General features: G+C 50.6%; 1 pseudogene; it reads left to right on the forward strand.

The window, feature by feature from the left end:
- The first annotated feature begins 1928 nt into the window (after positions 1 to 1928).
- LOC121082266 overlaps positions 1929 to 16832 on the forward strand; it is a 52961-nt pseudogene continuing 38057 nt past the window's right edge.

The following is a 16832-nucleotide window of genomic DNA, read 5'->3' on the forward strand; positions in this document are numbered from 1 at the left end:
GGCTGCTTTCTTAGTTCTGCTGCTTTCCTCCTGATGCAGGAGGCTGGTCCCTGCAGGCTCCAGGGAAGCGGGGCTCTGGAAGTGCCTAACTCTGGGGCTAGAGGGTAGGGGAAGCTGCTGGACTGGTATGGGGGCATGCAGACTGGAAGCCCTCTGGAAATAACTGGTGTGGGCATGATGAGCAGGATTAGTTTCAAGTGAAGTGAAATTATAGTTAGAAAATTGAAACAAATAATCCAGTTGCTCTCAAGACCCAGTAATAAAGCACTGATACCCAGATTAGTGTTGTATCATCCCCATTAGATTTCTCTCTTAACGAATAGTTATTTCTAGCTTTCAATCCGAGCTCCAGCTGCAGCATGCCCTTGTGTCCGTAGGACCGTGCTGTTCTCTCATGTTCCTGGCAAGGACAAAAGGAAATGGCAACCCTGTTGTTCCCTGAAACTAGGAAGGGCCTGGTACCGTGAACATGCGCAATGCTGTGGCTGTTTCGGGAGTAATGAGCTGAAAGTATTGCCTTGTTTGCAGGATGTGGGTCAAACCTGAGGGGAAGGGAATGGTGGTCTTTGCACAGAATGGTGTCTAGCCGTGTACAGCAAGTCCACGTGAAGAAAAGTGATGCGGAACAGGAGGAAGCAGGAGGGGGTAGGATCTGTAATTTTTTACTTATCGTCAGGATGTAAAATAATTTTAGGGTAGAGCTGGGTTTGAGGCCACTGGTCTTTCAAGTCCCAGAAAAAAAGAGGTGGGGACATCCATCTGTTCCTTGGTCCAGTTAGCCAGAAAGGGAGGGGAAATGATTTCTCGTCCAAAGTAGTGCTTAGTAAATGCTGTACATACTTACCTTTGACTTTTGTCGGTGCTTGAGACCCACTTTCTGGGGGTGTTTTCTTTCCCTTTCTTGCACACCCACTTTTTGAGAGACAGATGGGGAGGTTGTCAGCAGGCTGGTGATAGAAGAAGGATGGCCCAGGGACCTGTTAAGCCATGCTGCCTGCAGGATAAGGATGCTTGAGAGGAACTGCCATTAGGATAGCCTGAAGTGGCCAAGCTGTCACATCTGTTGTATTTATATTTGAGCTAATTGCTCATGCGACTTTAATGGTTTCATGCTTTTATTTCTGCTGCTACAGCTTTTAATGCCTGTAGGGAGCCTAGAGTTTGGGTGTTAGTAAGTGAAAAATAAGGCCCTCATTCTCCATGGAGAAAGGCTCTTGGGCATGGTAATTTCATGCCTGGAAGGAGTCATATTTGCTGGATAATTTTTGTAACCTAACCAAATTAGCTTTGAGAAACCATAGTTGTTAATCAGAGTATTGAACTCTATGGTCCCTTAGTTAAAAACATCACCAACCTCCTTGCACAAAGGATGGGCGTTTGGTTTGCAAAGTAGGAGAGCGGTCTGATTTTGACGCTCGGGGCAGCAGCGATCCCTGGGTTTAAGGTTGTTCATAATACTCTGAGCACTTAGTAGGGTCAGGCACAAAGTCACATGGGGTCAGCTGTTTTTGCAAAATGAAGCAGTGAAGTGACATTTATCCTTTGTTCCCACCAAAAAACTTTTAAAGAGTAATAAAGGACAGTTTGGGTATTAATAGAGATTTGGATAATAATTCCAGCAAATAGTTGCAAAATACATGGAAGAGGGGGAGAAGATGAGAAGTGCCAGCAGTCTTTGATGTGTGTTTGTGGCTTGTGGGACTGCGCCCACAGCAAAAGGCTGTTTTGGAGTGTTTGTTCTGGGCTTTTACTTCTATCAGTCTTAACTCTGCCACTGAAATATGGTCTAATTATGAAACAGGGTGGGGATGCCGGCTGCTCTCCAGTTATGAAGGATGCCACAGCCCGGAGACACAGCTGTCTCCTTTGGGTCTGCCATGGAAGGGGATGCTGGATTTTCCAAGTCCCGTTGCTGTTCCTTGCAGGTCAACTGAGGCATGGCCACCGGAAAGCCCCGCTGGTTCACGGGGTCCTCCAGGATGGCTGGTGGATTCCCGAGCCAAGTGGTAGTGCCTCGTAATCCGAAGCTAGCCAGAGGGACAGAGAAGCCCGCAACTGTAAGTACCTGCTGCGGCCAGGTAGGAGCTGTGTAAGGCTGGAAACTGCCCCCGCGTCCTTCCTCTACCTGCCCCTCCTGTTGTCTGGCAGCACTGTGAAGCTGGACACCACCTCCCCGTCTCTCTGCTGCCATGCTTCTGTCGGAGGTGGTGACCATGGTGCAGTAGGGGATGGACTGTGTGCTGCTTCAGGGGAAGTCCAGAGTTGTGTCTGGATGTGCCACTGGAGCCAGTTTAAATGAACGTACCGGGCATTGCACCGGAATAGCTGAAGCATGAGCGTGTGTTTCTTTCTGCCCGCTTTGTGTGGGCAGTAACGTTTTGTCACGTCGGGATGCTTGCCAACGCTGCTCTGACCATACCTGCCCTCCAGGCAGCTGGGCATGTGGTGGGCTGCTCAAACTCTGCCTGAAGGTTTCGAGAGGTATGGCTGGTCCCAGATGGAACAGGTTCCAAAACAGTTGTTCTGTCCCGTATCCCGTGTGGAGCACAGATCCAGCGCTGCAGACAGCAGCGGAGTCAGGGCAATTCCTCCTCCCCACCCTCAGACGGCCCTTTTGCTGACCAGAGCTCACCTGGCTGAAGATGACCTGGTGCTGAAGCTCTGTCGAGGAGATACCTTTGCATACTGCTGTGGAGGAGTCTCGGAGGCCCAAACAGAGAAAACAAGTGCTAATTAAAAAGAGATAACTAAAACTTGGAGCCATTCCTCTCCACCTCAGTCTTGGCACAACACTGATTTTCTGCTTTCCTGACTCACCCAGCAGTGACATCTGCACATGTGTGGTGGTTGTGAGCGTTGTGCAAGGATGGAGTTAAGGGATTTCTGATAACTCCTCCCAACCTTTTTCAAAGGTCACTGGCTCACTCCAGCCAAACTGGAAAGGAAACAAATGCCCGAAGAGCAAAATCCCCCAACATGTCACATCAAATCACGAAGGAGAAGCTAACGGGACAAAGCTACTTGTTTGGAGCATGTGTATTGCGCTCTCTATCATTACTTTACTAATGGTAAATATTTCAACAGGTAATTATGGGACTTCCAGGACTATCCTAGCGGCTATGATCACAAATTATTCATCGGTGGCTCTTGAAGAAGAAAAGCCTTTCTGAATAAAGGCAGTTCTGTAGCTCTTGCTGGTGTTTTGCATTTCAGCTGACTCCCTCTGCCCTCCTGAAGGAGACGTCTCTTACCACCAGGCAGAGGCTGGCCAGCACTCGGGAGATGCGGCGACCCCAGATTATCCAGATTCTAGACATGAGCGAAGCGTCCCATCATAAGGTAGCCTTTTCTTGCCCTTTTCCTTGCTGTTTGATGTGACATTTGAAGAGAGCGCGTGCTTGTGACAGGCTTGCCTCCAGCTTATCTAAATGCCTTGGTGACTAAGTCCTGTTGTTGTTTCAAACTGCTGCCGGTGTGGAGTTCCTTCTGCTGGGGGAAAGGTAAAACATTTTTCCCCAGTGAGATGTCGAAGTCCTGACCTGCGCTAAGCCCATATAAACAACCTCTGTTGAAGTTGGTGGCTTTTGCTGGAGATGAGCTACTGTGGCTAAAGCATGATACTGGGGGAAGGCTGGGGCGGGCCACAAGGATGCAAGCTTGCAATTTCCCACCTTCCTGCTGAAATAGCCAGCCCTTGGTTGGGTGTAGTCTCTGTCAAACGCTTGAGGTCATAGGATGCCCTCAGTGGTGGCTGTGTTGGTCTTTGAGGGCTGAGGGCCTACGGTAACTACTCAAGGTGTAGCTAAAGCAATTGCATGAATGCTTTGGGTTGGAACATCGAGTGGGACCCGTACAGGGTGTTAGATTTTTCAGGCTGCCAGGTACACAGGGGAATGGCCCTGGGCAGAGGGGAGTGGGTGTGCTTTATCTGGATCAATGTTTATTTACACGTGTGTTTAAAGCTGCTTTTCTTACAGATCGGCTTAGTATAACACACGTTCCAAAGGGGTAGATGACTGAGGTAGGCTGTTGAGTGGAAAACTGCCAGCGAGAGACCTGTAGCAAATTGGTTAAGGATTGCCCTAGACAGCGCGTGAGGTTGGGAACGCCTCGGACGAGCGCACACAGAACCGGCCGTGTGCTGTGGCCGCTGGCTTCAGCACGACCCTGACTGCTGTGGAGAAGCAGGAGACGTGCCTGTGTCTTGTGAGTGTGAAGAGTTCAGCTGGAAGGGGGGAGGCAGAGCAGGGAGGAGTTTTCTCAAAGTAACGCCTCGGCGCTGTAAGCATTTGCTGTTTCTGTATGTTTTCAGACCTGCTTCTGTAGTGGTATTAAATAAAATGGCAATAATAGAATATAATGAAGCATCCATTTAAAGCTCGTGGGAAAAGGAGATGCCAAGTCCAGCCTTACTCAAATTGCCCAGTGATGCTGGGAAAGTACCTGGAACTTACCACCTCATCTGTCGCTTTCTTAACAGCGGTGTTCCTTTCTGGCCTGTCTTCTCTTCTTCCTGGTTTCTGGGCTGTGTGTCAAAAAAGAGATTTGAGGATGTGTTGGGCTCGGTCTCTGTGTCTCAAAGTAAAGATGATCCCCAAATTGTTTCCCATGGGGTCTCCTGTAAATTCTTGGCTTTCCCTTGCTCCACGAGTGCTTACAGCTCTTGCAGTGAGTGCTCTGGAGCTGTGTGACCGTGTTAGCCCAGGGCTCTGCCGGAGGTAAGTGCTGCCTTGCCTGTTGGAGAAGGAGACCTGGAGAAACACCTGCCAAAAGAGCTGCTCACTTGAGCCTGCTCGGTGTGGCCCAGAAACTTTTGATCTGCTCAGAACACAGGTGGGTGAGCTGCTGTTCCCCTAGCGTGAGCTGGGCAGGCGTACTCACCAAGGGACTGTCCTTCACTGGAGGCCGGTGCTGTATTCTCTCACCGATGAGTCTTTCTCCCCGCAGCTGAAACTCTCTGCTCTCTTTTGCATCTCCAGTTCTCGGCAGTTGCCCCGGAACAGAGCTTGTTCCAGCCTTTCCCATCAGAGGTGGTATTTCAGAGCTACGTCCCCGATGAGGTCTATGAAGTGCCACTGATTCTGAGGAACGTGGACAAGGTAAGTGCTGGGATGTGGAAGTTTAACCCTGTGCTGGAACTGGAGAGCAGTGTCATCCGCGCGGTGCACAGCGTAGCCAGTCGCCTGCTGCAGCACAGCGCATCCAGAATAAAACGTCTCACCGCCTTTATTTTGCAAGACGGTGGAAATCTTCCCATGCTGAGGTTTCTCCCCTTGGTTTTGGCTGTGTGTTGGTAGTACCTCGCTGGAAGGAGCTTTTCTAGTCAGCACCTTTCCCCGTGGAAGCCCTGCACGGCTGGGAATGTTGGGGGCTGTACAGTTCTTCCCTGCCCTCGTGCTTTCCCTCGAGTGTGCACCGCGTCCTGGTGGCTCCGTGGTTAATCTCAGTTTCCACAGGGCACCTCTGCCTCTGGGTGAGCTGCACAGAGAGCTGAACGGGCTGTCAGAGCTCGGGGTGGGGTCTTCTCCACTTTATGCTGGAGTAAGTTATAATTAGCGGTAACAGCGCTTCAGGAAAGGTGTTTTGAAACAGCAGTGGAAGCAGGCTGATTTAGCATCAGCAGCGGGAGGCCTTTAGGTGCCCCTTCAGGCTCCTGCTAAGCTTAGTTGGGTTCTGCTCAGGTTTTCCTGAGACAACGTGATGCTCTGCTTCCCCTTTGGAGAGCCACAGCATGTTCGGAGTAAAGTGCCCTCAAAGGTCTCCACCTTTACTTGAAAAAAAACGATCATTTTGAGACTTCCCAAGAAAGCTGAGAATGGAAAAGTCGAAAAATGTCAGCAGTTTTGTTCCACTGTCAAGAGGGAAATTGGGACCTTTTGAACTTCAGCTGGGGAAACGTTTGCTGGAATGAGGCATGTGCCAAGAGCAAGCTGGTGGGAAAAGGCAGGAGGGAGGAAAGGAGCTGAGCTCGGTGTTCTCTCCCTGCGCGCTTTCCTACACGCAAGGGTTTCTCTTGATACGCAGCAGTAAGTGCACGGGCAGTAGAGACAGGTGAGAAGGAGGGGTGTAATTAAGGATACTCTTCTGTAATGGAGAGGAAGAGGTATGCGTGAGGGCAGGGTGGGATGGGAAGATGGAAGTGTGCACAAGAGACGGTGAATTCGCCTCCTTTCCAAATTTCCCTGTTGGGGAGGACAAACAGGTGGACAACAAAAAAAAAGCTGTCGAGGCATATTGCAGGTGGAAGAACAGCAAGAGAAGTCCAAGTATCTCCTGAGATAACAGGTTGTGACAGGGATATGGGTGAAAATGGAAGACCCTTTGGCAAGGAAGGATGCAGGTGTGCTCCCTCAGTTATTCCGGGAGAGTACTGCACCATTCCTGGTCTGGCATTTAACTTGGGAACATTGCTAAGATGCAGCATGGGCGCCTGCACCCGGGGGATGCCACTGGTGTGATCTGCGCTGAGTTTTGGGCAGTCTTTGCTGTAGGTATCCTCGTCCCTGATTAAAATGTGCCTCAGTTTCTCTCTTCCTACTCTCTGCTTCATTCCCACTGAGTCTTTGGCTTCACCTGCTCCATTATCCATGCAGCACTTAAAAATGTTTATCTTTGCCAAGTACCAGCCAACAGGCAAACAGTTAATTTGCTCTATTCGTGCTTCCTCAAGTGGAAAAGATCATCTGCATTAACATTTCTGCCATTCCCAGTAAAAGATAATAAACTTGTACTGTGTAAAGCTGCACCTTGGGATTTACGTGCCCTGTGAAGGGGGAGGCAATGTGTGAACTGTGTTTTTTTTCCCAAAACAATGTAGTTTTGAAGCTAGTAAGAGCTCAACCATTGGAGAGCATGGGTGTAAAAGTAAGATAAGCTCCAGGAAAATCTTTGGTATGTTTTAAATACAGAAAGACGGACAGGATAATCCTGCGAGGGTGTTATACTCTAAATTGGTTGGCTTTTGGCGATGTCCTGGAGAAAAGCAACGTTGTGCTCTGTCTCAAGTTTTTCGTGCCAGTTTCCCACATTCCTCTGAATCATACTGAGTTACACTGCATGGTAGCCTGAAGTTGTCTGCCCCGTAAAAATCCAGCTGACAGCAAAATATATTCCGCATAGAGGCTCTGTAATCATGCAACTACAGAAGTGCTGTACTATATACTTCCTGCTCTTACCTGTGTTGTAAAATTGCTTTTCTATCTTCAGACTGTTCCTCAGCACCCTCAGATGTTCTGGGTGGCTTTTGCTGAAGGTCTGAGCCACACGTGTTCCTCTTCCAAGGGACATGGTGACCAAAATGCTTGTCTGCACTGTGAAGTTGGCTCCTGGAACTCGCTGCCCCCGGGCATTGCTGGGTTCCAAGGGCGTTTGGAGAGTTCAGGACTGCCTTGGCCGCGGGTTACCAGGCTCGGGTGGGTGGTGCAGACTGAGCCTCCATTTTTTCCAAGCCTCATGTGGGGTTGTTGTTGATCCGTGAAGCTGCCCACCAGTCCAAATCACCTGCTTCAGACTTTGAGATTTGGCGCTCAGGGGTTGCTGTCTATGTGCTAGGAAAATGCCTGTGTGCCGTCTGTGTGCTGGTGGTGCCCCAGAGGGCAGAACCGTGCAGCAGGGTGCCTGCAGGGACTGCTGGGGGTGGGCAGGGGTCCCCGGGGATCTGGCTTGCCTGCGCTGGCAGCTGCCTGGCTACAGTCACAGGCAGCAGGAGCCTCCGGAGAGCAGAGGTTGGCTTTTAATAATGAAACCACCACCAGCCAGTGCCAGTCATGTATCTCGGGGCAGAAAATGCCTTTGAAGCCCCTAGTTGATAGGCACAGCCTGGGGGGTCGCCTGGCTTTCCATCACTGTGCCAGGTTGCTGGCTCTCATCCTCTGCATCAGCCTTTCCTTGTAGCCTATTGTGCTTCTCCCTTGCTTCTTTCCAGCTCCCTTTGGATTTTCCCAGCCATCTCTCTGTTTCTGGGGTTGTCTCTTTGTCTTCCTGTGTCTCCTCCTTTTGCTCTTCATTTGCTGCTTTTATTCCCAGTAAGGCCACAGTATCTGTGGTCCCCTCTTGCTGGTCTGCCTACATGGCTGTAGCACCGCAGCTAGACTGCCCCGCTCAAACCCAGCACGTTAAAGTGGATTTCTTCCTTCCCCCAGGATTAACACGTACTGTTTGGCCTTCAGATAATACATGCCCCTTCTAGGGGCATGTCTGCCTGGATGTGTACGGGCAGAAGCCAGCAGATTCTCTGGGCTTATTGAATACACGGGTGACTTGATTCAGCTATTATACCTCCGTGCTGCTGGTGTCTTCCCTGCTTGGCCCTTCCTTCATCGCCCTGCTGCCTCTGGCCTCGAGCTGTTTTGCCCAGGCAGAAGGGATTAATGTTCACTCTTATGTGTTACGTGCATGTACCTCCAGAGCTAAAAGTGCTTTGCGAAGGTGGTGTCACCAGGTCTCTTCTCCTCCTGTTTCCACAAGCTGCAAGATCGTACTTTCCTCTCTTTTCTGCAGGTTCCTGGGCTGGTGAAGGTCATCTTGGAGAGCTCGCCTTATTTCAAGCTGATCAGCCACCATGCTGTGTGCCGCAAGGTACTGCCTGGCATGCTTGCGACTTTCCGCATCGTTTTCTCCCCTGATGAGAACAAGGTGAGACTGGAGGTCCCGAGAGATGTGTGCCTTCAGTGGGAGGTGAACCTGCGGGGCTGGGTTCAGCACAGGGCATCTGCTGTGGGTTTTGAGGCGCTGTCCTGGTTTCAGTGGCATTGCACTGGATCTACAGCTGGGGGAAACTTTTCCTGTGGTGAAGATGATGCTGTCATAGGCTGGAGGCTCTTCTATGCTTCAGACTGTGATTATCCTTCGGTGCTGGAACGTTTAATGCCATGTCTGTTGGCTTCAGGGATAAGAGTGCACTGTGTGGTGGGGTGGCCTCTCATGGTGTTGGTTTCTAGTATCTGACCATTGCTGCATAATTAGGGGTTTGCTCTGATAATTATAAATACAAAAGCCTGTTTGCATAAATACAAACGTGTTGTTTGGAGGACCCAAAGCTGAGCCTGATCAGAGTGAGGACCACCACCTTTGAAAACTGGAGTCGCTTCTTGAATGCGTATCGTGTTGGCCGCAGTAGTGAGACGGCGGAACGCTCTGTCTGAAGCCGGCACTTTTCTTGCACACCGGTTATAGCCCATGCCGTGCTGCGAGGTTTGCTCTAGGCTGTGGTCAGGCAGCCTGCAGCTGGTCACATCCTGGCTGGCAGCACCATGCGATGCCACCGCAGCAGGGACTGACGAGCTGTGCGTTCCCTCCCTGTGCTTTCCTGGGCGTTTTCAGGGGAAGGTGCACGTGGGACAGTAGGGAAACGGCAGGGAGGGGTGCTGATAAGGTGTTTAGCCATCGCACCTCTCTACTCGATGTTAGGGGCTTAATTATGATGGAAAACGCTAGGGGAATGGCTAGATCCAGAGAGCTTTCCCCTTTCCCATCTGGCAACCAGTTCCCTGCCTCAGCCTGGGCTGGAGCGAAGGTGATGCTTTTTCATACCCTCTGTGTTCCAGCCTTGCCGCTGTGCTGCCCCTGAGGATACTCGCCCACCTGTGCTCCAGCTGTGATTCTAGGGGAGAAGATGCGCTGTGCTCGTGGCAGGGAGCCAGCCTGGCACAGACACGCTGAGCTCCAGATGTCTTTAACCAGCAGGAGGCTGGTGTGCTGCAGAGGCATCTGGAGCGCACACAGGAATGAAGGGGCAGGTAGAATCTGCAGGCAGAGTGTTAGCCTGGAGCCTTTGGGCAGTCACGCTGGTGTGGCTGTGCCTGCGTGCATGGGGCTGTGGTTGCTGTGTCAGCTGGCACCTATTCCCTGCCCCGTGTGCCATGCTTTTGCTCGGAGGTTGGAGCATCGGTGCTGGGCCCTGGCAAGTCTGGCACTGTGCCGTGATGTGAAGGGGCGGCGGTGTTACCTGGAGGCTTGTTAACGCCAAAGGGTTTAGTACCTGGCATGGAAGGGAGGAAGCCCTGCAGGGGAACACAGACAGGCAGGCTGACTCTTTGCACCAGCACTCTGCTGCCTCTTGGCACAGTTCTTTGCGTGACTTTGTGGGTGATGCAAGGTGAGGGGGTCGCTCTGAGCCAGCTGGTGTTTCTGCACCAGGCCAGAGGTGCAGGCTCTCTTTGGGCACAGCTATTCTCTCATCTTCCGTTTGCTGCTTACACTTAGTTTAACACCCTGTCCTATCCTCAAACAGCATGGCTGTGGCAAACTAGAGAGGAGATGCCCTGTGGTGCCTGGCTCCCCATGCTTGTGAAATGATCGGTTGCTTTGGGGAGGGACTGAGAAATTGTTTTACGTCATTCGTATGGAAGGTTAAAATGATGTTGGCCTAGGGCAGTTCTCCATACTGCCCAAGTGACATAAGAGCTTAATCTCACCGAGATGGGCTTTGCAGGGGACGCTGCTTCCTTTAAAATGTGATTTATTAGTATTCATGAGCATTCATTTTTGGGATGGAAGTAAATCGGTTCCCGTGAAGGGCAAAGAGCTGCTCTTCAACTACAGAGAAGCAGCAGAGCAACACATGAACATCACCCCAAATAGAAGTAGGGTGAGATAACTCCCAGGAGCACTCATGTCCAGTACTTTGTCCCTTGTCTTGCCCTTGAACTGGTGAGTGTGTGGCATTAGGGAGCTGTGCCAGCGAGGTCCTCTGCACAGCTTGAGCGACACCCTGGCGGTTTCTGCCGACCTGGGTTTTGTGCTCCTTGCAGGGCACTGGCAGAGGGATGTGGGCTGCTTGGTGAGGAGCACATGAGGACTCTACAGCAGAACCAGAACATTGTACAAATCGGACTTTTTGTCTCATACTTGATGGAGTGTGAGTCAGCGAAGTGCCGGAGTGCTGTCGCTCAGCTAGAAATGCATCAGTAGCATGGTCAGGATGTGCAGAGCACCTTGCAAAGCCCTTGGCCAAGAGGCAGGCTTTGGGAGATGGTTCTGTAAAGCCACCTGTGTTGGGCTTGCAGTTGCTTGCCTGCAGAGTATCTGTGTGTTAGTCGTGGAAGGCTCAGGAGTGCTACCTTTGAATAACCCCTACATCTCTGATACTGCATGATCCACAGGGACTGTGGGTAACCCAGTGAAGTGGGGTCCGGGCCTTCCTGATGAGGAGCTGGTTTGTGTCATTCTCTTGCTTTGAATCTGTTCTTCCCTGGAGTAAGTCTGACTTCAGTGAAGTCAGTCCTGATTGAAAGGAGTAAAATTGTGCCTCAGCCCTAAGTAATAGGGCCATGTGAGTTGTTAGTGGCTGAAATGCCACGTAGCTCTTTCTTGGAAAATGAGCAGTTTCCTACTGTCTCGCAGTCATTTGGGAATGTGCCACGTGCTCGGACTGTCAGAAAAGGAATAGCTGGTGTGCCTCTTGGTTTATTGGCACTTGTGTTATAAATGAACTGCTAATTTTTCTGCTGGGCAACATTTCCAGTTTGTTACTCTTGCTGCTTCTGATTTGCACGTTTCTGTTTTATGGCTCCAGTTGTACAGCGTGGGTGTTCTCGTGCCAGCCCCTGTTCCCGTGCGTTCTTGCGTTATGGTCTGACGGCCTCTGCTGAATTGGAAACCATTGTGGCACTGACTGGCCGATAAACAACAGACAGAAATACTTCCATTTGTGCGTCCTTCAGGCTTATTAATGGTTTATTGTAAAGGAAGAAGGAAGTAAGAAGCACATAAAAACATAGCACAGCTTATTCTGTGTTGTCCTCTTGCTCTTTCCACTGTAGCAGTGCACTGTTTTCAGGCAATGCAAGTTCAGTCTGTGAGGTTTGTGAAATTCATTGCTGATGCTCAGTGGAGACTGAATTAATGCACATTGATTACTCTGAAATATGACAGGACAGTGAGTTATTGCGTTACTGAAATGAAGTCCTTTAAAATTCAGCCCAGCCCTGTTAGATGTTTTGTTGTGCACAGAAGCTATTCCAAGAATACTTTTAAGATGACTCTTGTGAGGAGGAAAGGGGCAGAAGACCAAGGCAAATGGCGCGGCGCCACAGGAACCTGAAGCCAAGTGACTCATTTCAAAGACTCCTGCGAACCGGCGGCTGAGGGGGGCAGGCGCAGGGGCACCCCCTCTGCTGCGAACGGATCTTCATCCTCTGGTCTCTCCTCTGTTGTCACGGCCCTTATTTTCCAGCCTTTCTGATACCAGGGTTTCAGCGGGAGCTTTCCCTGCTTGGCTTGCCGTGTTACCTCATGCTACAAGGATCTTTTCTTTGCAAGTTGGCTGCTGCAAGGACTTCAGTGAAGCATTTGGGATAGGTTATGCAGGGAAACTGACATCTGAGTTTGGGGTTCTGGGCAGTTAGGGTTGATACTGCTGTGACAGTAATTACTGTTAGCCTGAGTTTACAAAGAGCCTGAAACAACACCCAAGACGAGCAGCTGCTTCAGTCTCAGTGGGTGCCAGTTCAGGTGCCAGTGGTGATACCTGGAAGGCCAGAGCTTGTAATTTACTGCTTGTCACAGGGGAGCACGAGAAGGGGAACCATCGTACAACTGTCTGTATCTTCCTTGAAACTGAGAGGGGAGTTGTATGCAGGATGAAGTCGTATTTTCATGAAAACCTATAGCCTGAAGCTGTGTCTAAACACAGCAAACTTTAACGCATAGATGGGATGCAACCCCTCTGTCATCCAGGCACGTTTCTTTAGAAACCTGGTCTTAAACAGTCTGCTAAGGGTTTGCAGTTGCGAAGCAGAACAACATTTTGCACTGGTCTCAACTGTGCCCCTAGGCTGCAAGCAAGTGCGTAGCAGAGTTAGTGCCCTGGTAACACGAGGCAGTGCTGCAGTAGAGACTTTGCAACCTGTGGCCCCCAAGGGAGGGCAATTCAGCTTTCAGAAGCTTAAGGGACCATAGGTTCACAGTGGCACAAGCAGCCAGCTTCTGCCTAGCACCCCTCTTGCCTTGGCTTTCCCCCTGTTTGGGCTGATGCTGCATTCAGCTTGGTGCAAGGTCCCACTTTGGTGGGGGTGGTAGAGCGTGGCTGAAGGGTCAGCCCGCTCTGAAGTGCTGAGTCAAGCCTTGCACGGGATGCCATGTCCCACGGTGTCCCTGGAGAGGGGGCTTGGAGCATAATGTGCATCTGCATGAATGGCGAGAGGCATCTTTCTCTCTCAAGGTCGTGGTTGTCTCTGTGAAACCAAATCCTTGCTGCTTTAGCCTTGCCCTCAGGTCCCTGGAGAAATCCCTTGTGCATTGCTGTGCAGGTGGTCCCAGCGCCCCTCAGCAGCAACGGAGCTGGGAAGGCTGCCTGTGCTTGCTTTTGGGGGGGATTTATTTCTTGGGCTCTTAATTGCATTGCTGTTGATCCATTTGCTCCTTAGCAATGACAACGCCTTGACAATTACTTCCTTTTACTTCCTTCAAGTAGCTCCAGTTGTTGAAGTTCCTTTTTTCTTTATCCTCCTGCTGATCTGAACTTGCATCCTCCTCTGCCTACCTGGCACCTGAAAGAGGGAGCTAAGTAAATATGGCATGCCAAGACTTAATAAGGCAGGTAGCTTTCAACTGGCTTTGCAATGCCTTTGTTACAGTAGTGTGGCCAAAAGAACAACAACAACAACAAAAGCAAATAACATTCTTCATTTGCTAATGAGTTTCTGAGGATCGAAACAGTGCAGGACGTGAAGTACCCAGATAATAGGTGCTTTAAATTCATATGGGCTGCCCATAGCTTTTATTTTAGAAGGCTTAGGCTGCAAGATTGAGTACAAAATTGCCAATTCAGAACGACTTGCTGAAGATGAAACGCTTTCCTGAAATGCGGTATTAAATCATGCAGGTTGCTTGCTGCAGTTCCCTTCCTAGTATTTTACCTTCCAAATAGGAAAAGCAAAAGCCCTTCTGCAGTTTCTAGGGTGAATATTTGAGATGTCTAGAAAAAGAGATTATTCCTTTTTGTCTTGGATGGGGCAGCATCTGTATTGACAAGCTTAAACCGCAGCTGAGCAGGTGGTAGGCGAGGTGCTGGGTGGTGGGTGAGGCGCTGGCTGTCAGCGCTTGCGTTAGAGCAATAGGTACGTGTCTGTGCCTGGGCTGGCTGCCTTAGGGCCCTTCCAGGAGGGGATGGGGACGGGAGCAGGAAATCCCAGCTGTGGGGGAGTCTGGATCAGTTCTGCTGAAGGGAGTTTGCTGCTGTATGCAATTCCTAAATCATTAAAATCCTAAAGCGCTTGCTGCTTCAACAATGATAAAAATATCAAATTAATTAAAAGCACTGAGGAAAAAATCAGGGCAGCCAGTGAGTGACGAGAAGCAGAGTTTTTATCAGCTCATCAATAAGAGCGCTGCTGGGGGTGATGGCTCCTGGCCCTATGGCAGCAGATTTACCACTGATTTCAGTGGGGGCAAGGTGATAGTTCCAGCGCAGCGATGCCACGCCATACATCTGGAGACTGCTCTGCTCATCTCTACAGTAACATGATTTTGGTAATTTGATTTGCCTTCCTGCTGCTAAACGCCAGACAGCCGGGGCGCGGGGGGGATTGCCTGGCTCTGTTCTGCAGAAGGCAGTGGCTGGGACTGCACAGCCGGCTTTGCTCTGGTGGGGTGTCTGAGTGTCCCCCGTGTGCAGCTCCCGATGCCGCCTGCCTGGGGTGGGTGTGCTAACCAGGCACGCCGTCACTTACTCCTCTAGAACAGACCTTACAGAGGGGTGTGATTAAGGCATCAGCCAGAGCTGTCTCCTGTGTCCCCTGAGGCTGGGTGAGATGTAAAGGGAAACGGAGTTCAGGCACAGGAAGAACTAACACCCTTTAACTCTAGCGCAGAGGTGGCATAGGCTGCTGAGGGCAGGGGTGGAACTGTTAGCGCTTTTAGGTACTTGTGAAACCTCTCGCAAAAACAGTTTGGGTCTGGAGCTGAGCCAGCTCTGGTGTGGGGAGGTGGATCAGGTGGCTTTTGAAGGGTGCGTGTCCCCAGCCTTGGCCCTGTAACGCTGTGAGAAGGGGCAGGAAATACAGCCGTACCCTACACTGCCCTGACGCTGCCGCAATTACCGTGCCCGGCTTGTGAAGTATTTCACCAAAGACTGACCGTTGACTATGCATGTGGTGAAGTCCTTTTGAAAGTGTACCTGAGCATCCCCTGCCAAGCTTCAACGAGGTCGCCGCGTTGCTGGCACTGGAGTTAGTGCTGTGGCACAGCTGGGTTCTCAGTGGTGCTTCCAATAGTCTGCAGTGGCGATCGAAGCAGGTTGCGTTAGTGCTGTGATCCCTTGCATGAAGAGACTGTTCTGGTGTCTCAGAATCAAAGCATCAGATAATTGTGGTGCTGCCAGCTTGCTGCAAAAGCAGGTGAGTCAATGGGGTTGTTTCTTCTTTGCAAGTTAACGACCCTGTGCAAGTCATGCTACTGGAATGAAAGCTCATGAAGGTAAAAAGTACTGTTGCGTTACTGAATGATACTGCTACAGTCATAGAAAACAGCAGTTTTCCTTCTGCCGTGGGGAAAGTACTAAAAGCATTGTGCTGAGATTGTTTCTTTCCCTGCAGGTTTATTTCCACGAGCTCATCTGCATCACAGAAAGGGAGAAGTTTGTTGTGCCTCTCCGAGCTATAGGTGCCCGAGCTATCCTGGACTTCCCCGACCAGGTGAATTTCTCAGCCTGTCCAGTCAAGTACAGCACCCAGAAAACACTGCTGGTTCGCAACATCGGTAACGGGGCGGCCCGCTACTGCATCAGCACTCAGAGGTAGGGAGCTCATCTCTTTTTGCGCAAAACACTGTTGTGTGATAGTATAGTTGGTAAACAGCGACAAAAAGGAGCCAGAGCATGTGAGCTGCTGTGCTGCTGCCGTGGCTGGAAATGGGCAGGGCACGTGGGGTTTGCTGTTGATTATAGTGTTTGAAGCATGGCGCAGCCTCTGCTAAAACTCTGCAAGCTGCAGAGTGGAGTTTTATAGTGCAACGGTGTCTTCAGTGCACAGTCGTGCAAGACTGATTCTGTTAGATTGAACGAGCAAATGTAGGAAGGCAGCTGGACTGCCCTTGGGCTGTATAAGATCCTGCGTGGCAGACGACAGCTCGAGGAGCTCAGCTCCTGAAGACCAAAGGCAGTGTTAAGAAATGGGCAAGCTCTGAGCTGGTGGAAGGGACATTTAAGAATTTATCGTCAGCTTTACCAGCAGTTTGTCTATAGTAGCAAGTGCAATCAGAGATGATAGATCAAAGCAACTGGTATTGAGACCCTGACAAAAACCCTGTGGGGTCCAGAACCTGGTTTTCCAGTAGGTTTGATCTGGTCCCTGGGATCCACTATTCTTCATTAGAATGAGCTCTTAAGCGGAGATGAGCTGGCAGCGGCTACAAACCTGCACTTTAGCCCCAAAGCAGAATGCCTATGGGCGCACAGGCAAAAGGTGCAGCAAATACCTGGTGTGTGGGTTGGGAGCCTTTTCTAGAGCTTTGTCTCTCTCAGATCTCCTGGAAAGTGCTCTAGCATGCTGTAGTAGCTACCAGCAACCTCCTTGATCTTCAGTACCTTCTGAAATGGTTATGTGGCCCTGTTGGCCAAATATACCCATTCCCTGGGAGGCCACAAGCACGTGGCATTTCGGCAGTCTCCTGGTCAAGCGCCTGATGCGTGCTGTGTCGTGGACAGCCTGTACTGTTCCTCTTGGTCTGAGAAGACAGTCACTGGTTTTCCAGTTTGCTGAACTGGAGAGGGTAATGCGTTCTGGAAACTGCACCTGCAAGGAAACCACTTCAGCTGGCTGGTAGTTAGCTCCGAGTTGCTTGGTCCCAGAGGTTTTGGTGTAGGAGCTGAGGTCCAGAATGCAGCAAAGACC

Source organism: Falco naumanni, unplaced genomic scaffold (genome assembly GCF_017639655.2).
Source record: "Falco naumanni isolate bFalNau1 unplaced genomic scaffold, bFalNau1.pat scaffold_52_arrow_pat_ctg1, whole genome shotgun sequence".
NCBI classification, from domain to species: Eukaryota; Metazoa; Chordata; class Aves; order Falconiformes; family Falconidae; genus Falco; species Falco naumanni.